We start from the raw sequence: 6,785 nt of genomic DNA on the forward strand, positions 1-6,785 counted from the left end.
AGGGTCGTCACATATCTAAAATTTAGCCCTCCCAATTTAAACCGGTGTCACGGCCTATTGGGCCAATTTCACAAATTAACCATATTCAATTTTATACAAATTATCAATTCGATTAAAATTAAATATGCATGCCAATCAAAAATATTTTAATACCAATTAGTTTTTATTAAAACACGTTTAATAAATTAAACGGTATTAGGGCCCTGATTTTATTAAATTACCCGTGAAAAATTTAAAGATTAAAATCAGTCCCGTTAAATCCAAAATTAGACTAATTCGGAATTTTTAACGGACCCGTGACAGTGACGGGTCTGCTGTCCGCCCAACAGCAGCCGCGGGGCTGCTATTCGCGGACAGCAGTCCCGTGACCGCTGTTCCGTGTCCGAAACTATTTTTTTTTCTTTTATTGTTTAAAATGGCTGTTGTATCTGTTTTTATTTAATTTTCAATTATTTCAAAAATAATTTCAGAACCAAATAATACAAAATACAGACATAAATAATAAATAGAAAACTTCCTAGAACAATTTATACACGAGGAATTAATAGGAATTCTCAAAACTGATTTGGAAAAATAATAAAAACCAAATCTTATTAATTTTCAATCAATCAAAACGGACTAAACCATGGCTCTGATACCACTGTTAGGGATTATTGCCAGTTAATCAACTGTAGCGCAGCGGAATTGCGGTTTAAAATTTATTTCTAATCCCTTATAGCTTGATCTTTGTCCGTTAACCATTGATTGAATAAAACCTTTTTATCCGATTAAGGATATAAACATACCCGGACTGTCTCTTCTAGAGACGGCTGAAGAATCCACAAGGTAGTAAGATCTCCGTAGTCAGGTGCACGAACAGCTATTGAGTCAGAACCGGTGCTAGCCGAAGAACGGAGGATGAACTGGAGAGAAAAGGAAATTTGCCAAAATCCCACTATTTCCAATTGTATTGATTTTGGCGAATTCCTTTGCCAAAAATTATGGTGGCCGAAATATGTGTCTAGGTTAATAGGGTTAGGAGTTTAATTTATATATATAGTGTATTTCTAAACCTAGTTGGTTTAGGATTAATTGGTTAATTACAAAACTAATCCTATCCTAACCTAATCACTTAAATAAATACCAATAGTATTTATTTTATGCAATTAGTTATGATTGGATTAAATTTAGTTACCCCAATTAAATAAACAACACTAGTTAATAAATTAATGTATCAGTTTAATTAATTATTCACCGAATGTAATTTTATTAATTTACAAATTAATTAATTACATCCCGCGAACTAATTAATCAATTAAACACTTAACTCCTAAGATCATTAATCAATTACCTTGATACAAAGTATCAATTAATCAATTAATTAACCACCAATTAATTACCTTGACATTTTACTGTCAATCAATCAATTAATTCTATCTCTCCAATGTACCGTTCTATAAGTTCCAACTCAGATGTTCGATGTGCACGATCCTATGGGACTGTCCTCAGCTAGCAGTGGGCTTATGGCTCACAGACAGTAAGTGGATTCTAGCAAACCATTACTGCCCCTAACTAAGACAGAGTTTCAGCAGCCTAAAGATGCAGAGACCCTGTAGTTATCTCTCAACGTCTTTTACCATTTGATATAAACTAGAGGCATGGCGGCTGTCATCCTCTCTGGTGTTTATGATATTTCTTGATCTTAAGTAGATTAATGAATCAGATAAGTAAACTACTTATCAGGGTGTGGCCACACACTTATCAATCTCACTTATCAAGTGGCCTGTGATATCATCTCACTGTTATGTGAGTGGTAATTCCATCACTTCACTATCAATACTAATGTGTTCACCTATTCACCCAATCATACCCGTATTTGGCATCCTGTTACAGACCTGTTAGGCGTATGTCAAAGTGAACCGGATCCCACATTGATATTATAATGAAATCTGGTCTGAAGACAGTTAGAGACCTATTTAAGAAAACTAATGACACAACCACCATGTAGTTTTCTCGGGCGGATCGATCCAGTCACATGTATACAACATGTACCCATATTCACAACTAACTTATCAAGTGCTATGGCTAGTATCAATTACTACCATACAGTCGTCGAATATACAAGTCTGTGGTCCTAATCATTCCCATGATAGAATAGACTTGGGATATGGTTTTACGATTATCAATCAATGGATTCTCTATTCATATTATAGCACAAGATATAAATGAACTAGATTAATGCCTTTATTAATGTGACACAAATACATTTTATAAGAACCAATGCCTATGAACTAGGGTACACCAACAATATATACTCTCTAACTCTATCTATTTTTTATTGTTATGTTGTAATTTTATTTTGAATTTAACTATTAGTTTATTATAATTTTCTAAGACTTATTAACTATTATGTTTATTATTTTTTATTAAAAAAATGAGTATTTTATTTTAATTGATTTTTTTTAATATAGATATGGGCTTGGGCGGGCGGGCGGGCTTGGGATTCCTTTTTTAGGCCCGAGCCCGAGCCCGACTCTAATTAGTGTGAGCTTGGACTGGGCTTGGACTTATCAGGTTTTATCACAAGCCCGACAGGCCCGGCCCGAGCCCGGCCCATGCCGAGGTCTACTAATGAAAAGATGATATAATTATATTTTATCTACAAAAAATGATAATTATTGAACTTTACACCAATCATTTTTTAATGATATAGTATACATTCTATTTTTCGTTGAATTGATCCATTTCACTCGGTCTTGTCATATTATTGGATTTTCTTTTCTTTAATTTGATTTTTTTGTGATCACAAACACACACACTAATGAGTGTAAAATGTGTATACTATTTTGTAGCAATTTTGGGTATAAACGAACAACAATGCAACATATCGTTCTCATAATATATTGTTTTTCTCAGATTGTTTGTGATACAGCAGCTGCCTGTTCGGTAGCAGAATCCAGACGGTGAACAAGCAGGAAAGGAGTGCAGACAAGCGAAGAATAAGGAAGAGAACAAGAACTCATGGGAACAGTTTGTACCCGAGGACCTTGATCAATAATCCTAAAATCATTAGAGACCTTTGCGGAAGAAGAATTAATGCTGAAGGCAGAACAACCATCCCTCACAAAAGAAATCATCAAGCATGGGCGGACTGATATGCTGCAGACTGTTCCTGACTGTCAGAACAGTCTGCCAGACCATATCTTCTTTATTTTATTTTATTTTGAACAATCATTTCTGGACAATTTCGGGCTATTTAAGGAGCCCTCATTTTGTATGTTGATCATTCAGATTTCCGAATCTGAAGCTTAGTTTGTAACTTTGTTTTATGTGTTAAATGAATTGTTGTTTTCCTCATTATACTTTTGTTTTATCTCATTTAACCATGAGTGAGTAATTCACTAAACAAGTATGCAGCGGAGCAAAAACAGGTAAAAAGAGCAGGTTGACTCTTCTCTAAAATTCATTAAGTATGTTTGGCTTGGCTGTTCAATGAGTAATTAACACTAAACAGGATTAGCTAACATGTTTCCTAGCAGAGCAACTACGAGGAGACTCTCTTTGCGAAGCTGAACTTTCATTAAGCACATTTAATTATGAAACAGAGACGTAATTAATTAAATGTTAAAGGTTTTAGTTGTTCTAACTAAATGCTTTCCTGTTCTTAAAGCTTAGAGATATATTAATCTCAAGGAGACTTATTTTAATTGTTTCTAAAGAACATTGGGAACAAGGGACACCTGACTCAACTGATTTTCGTGAACACTTTGAGCCGAATCCGTTCCCACTTAATGAACAAGGAGTGGAGTGCCTGTTCTAAGACATTTTTGCGTATGCTGTGTACCTGTTCTTTTCTCATCTGAAGTTCAATTCATTTCTTTGCTTGTTTTAAGTATTTCACTGTATCAAACCACCTTCAATCAACTTAAGCGATTGGTCACTTTTAAAACTTGGCTATACATATCTTTATGGGAGTGTGAGTGTGCTTGTTCTATCCTCGTGGAGACGATATCTACTTATCACTTTATTACTTGTACCTAGTGCACTTGCTACTGTTCACGTTTATAGGACAACACACACACACACACACACACATATATATATATATATATATATATATATATATATATATATATATATATATATATATATATATTATAAAAAAATCAGAAATTAATTCGTATCCGAAATAATCAATTTTTTTATTAACGATTAGATTGCATGAGTAAAAATTCTAAAAGAATTCTATAATATATGCACTAAAACGAGAGTAAGTGCATCAAAACCCACCCTACCAAATCCAAACTGACCCCAATAAGGCTGTAGACTATTCTGATATATCCAATAGCCTACTCACTTCTTCTAACATGGAGACCAATGTCCCACGTATGCACTGATCATGACCACATGGCCCAGATAATGCCAACCATTAGCAGTGAAAATTAGCACCTGATTACCGTTAGTATTAAAGACATGGTGGCCTCCCACGAACGGCCCATCTTGACTTAATGTTTATAGTAAAAATGTCACAGTTTCATCTAGGGGTGTAAATGAGCCTTGTTAGTTCGCAAACTGTTCGAGAGCGAATCGGTGAAAGCTCGATAAAAGCTCGACTTGGTCAGATTCAGTCAAAGCTCGGCTCGGTCAAAACTCAGTCAGATTGGGTCAAAACTCGGCTCGAAAAAAGTTCGGCTCGAGAGGACTCCACTCGAGATATTAACAAGCCAGTACCGAGCCTACCTAGGGTTCGGCTCGTTTACACCCCCAGTTTCCTCATCGTCAAATGTTCTATTATTATATAACATGTAATTTACAACATCAGAAGCAATGTATCGTTCTCATTCCTGTCAAACATTATAGTGTAATTATTATTATGATATGCGAAAATGGACTAAAATATTGACTTTACAAACTATCTAAAATATTAATTAGACATTATTTGATAAAAAAAATTGACTCACATATCATTTTTAAATATATGAAAATGAAATTTTTATTTGTCTAAAATTTGTTAACACTGTAAAACTTACATTTTTACAACGGTTTGGACCTTTTGGCCCCTCAAACGGATACCGATATGCTGTAGTGACTGAACGGTTTGGAGGCTCCATTTATGCTATTGTTAGTGACTTTCAATTTTTTTTTCGTAATCAGAATGTATGATTACTATTAAATTGAGTTGAGAGCTCGTTAGAAGTTTGTTAAAAGCTCGGCTCAATCAGATTCGGTCAAAGCTCGACTCGGTCAAATTCGGTCTCGGTTCGATAGAAGCACGACTCGAGATATTAACGAGCCAATACCGAGCCTAGCTAGGATTCGACTCGTTTACACCCGCAGTTTCATCATCGTCAAAGGTTGTATTATTATATGCCATTCAATTTACAACATCAGAAGCGGTGTATCGTTTCCATTCCTGTCAAACATTATAGTCTCATTATAATTATGATTTACGAAAATGGACTAAAATATTGAGTTTGCAAATTATCTTAAATATAAGGTCTAATTTTAAAAAATAACTAAACATTATTTGACTAAAAAATTGACTCACATATGATTTTTAAATATATGAAAATGCAAGTTTTATTTGACTAAAATTTGTTAACACTGTAAAGCTTACCTTTGTACAACGGTTTGGACCTTTTGGCCCCTCAAATGGATACCGATACGCCGTAGTGACTCAACGGTTTGGATTCTCCATTTATGCTATTGTTAGGGAAAATTATTAGAAGCACCAGGTTCTCCATGTCAAATGGAGGACCTTCCATACATATTTTGACACGTGTAATATGGACCCACGTATATTATAAAAGGCTCCACTATTTTAATTATTACGTGGGATCACAATACACGTGTCCAAATATGAATTGGGGGTCCTCCGAGTGACATGGAAGACCCAGTGCTTAATATAAGAACTCTATTGTTAGTGACTTTCAATTTTTTTTATTATCAGAATGTATGATTACTATTAAATTGAGATAAGAGATAATAATTATTTATATAGATAATTTTTAATATCTAAATATCCTATGATGGTTCCATTTCAACCAATCTTACTAATGAAAAGATGATATAATTATATTTTATCTAAAAAAAATGATAATTATAGAACTTTACACCAATCATTTCTTAATGATATAGTATACATTCTATTTTTCGTTAAATGGATCCATTTCACTCGGTTTTTTCATATTATTGGATTTTATTTTCTTTAATTTGATTTTTATTTGTGATCTCACACACACACATATATATATATATATATATTATAAATAAAATCAGAAATTAATTCTTATCCAAAATAATCAATTTTTTTATTAACGATTGGATTGCATGAGTAAAAATTCTAAAAGAATTCTATAATATATGTACTAAAGCGAGAGTAAGTGCATCAAAATCCACCCTACCAAATGCAAGCTGACCCCAATAAGACCCTAGACTATTCTGATATATCCAATAGCCTACCCACTTCTTCTGACTTGGAGACCAATGTCACACATATCCATTGATCATGATCGCATGGCCCAGAAGACGCCAACCATTAGCAGTGAAAATTAGCGCCTGATTACCGTTAGTATCAAAGACACGATGGCCTCCCACGAATGGCCCATCTTGATTTAACGTTTGTAGTAAAAATGTCATAGTTTCATCTAGGGGTGTAAACGAGCCTTGTTGGTTCGCAAACTGTTCGAGCTCGAATCGGTGAAAGCTCGATAAAAGCTCGGCTCAGTGATATTCGGTCAAAGCTCAACTCGGTCAAAGCTCGGTTCAGTCAAAGCTCGGTCAGATTCGGTTAAAACTCGGCTCGA

This window comes from Euphorbia lathyris, chromosome 6 (genome assembly GCF_963576675.1).
Source record: "Euphorbia lathyris chromosome 6, ddEupLath1.1, whole genome shotgun sequence".
Taxonomy (NCBI): domain Eukaryota; kingdom Viridiplantae; phylum Streptophyta; class Magnoliopsida; order Malpighiales; family Euphorbiaceae; genus Euphorbia; species Euphorbia lathyris.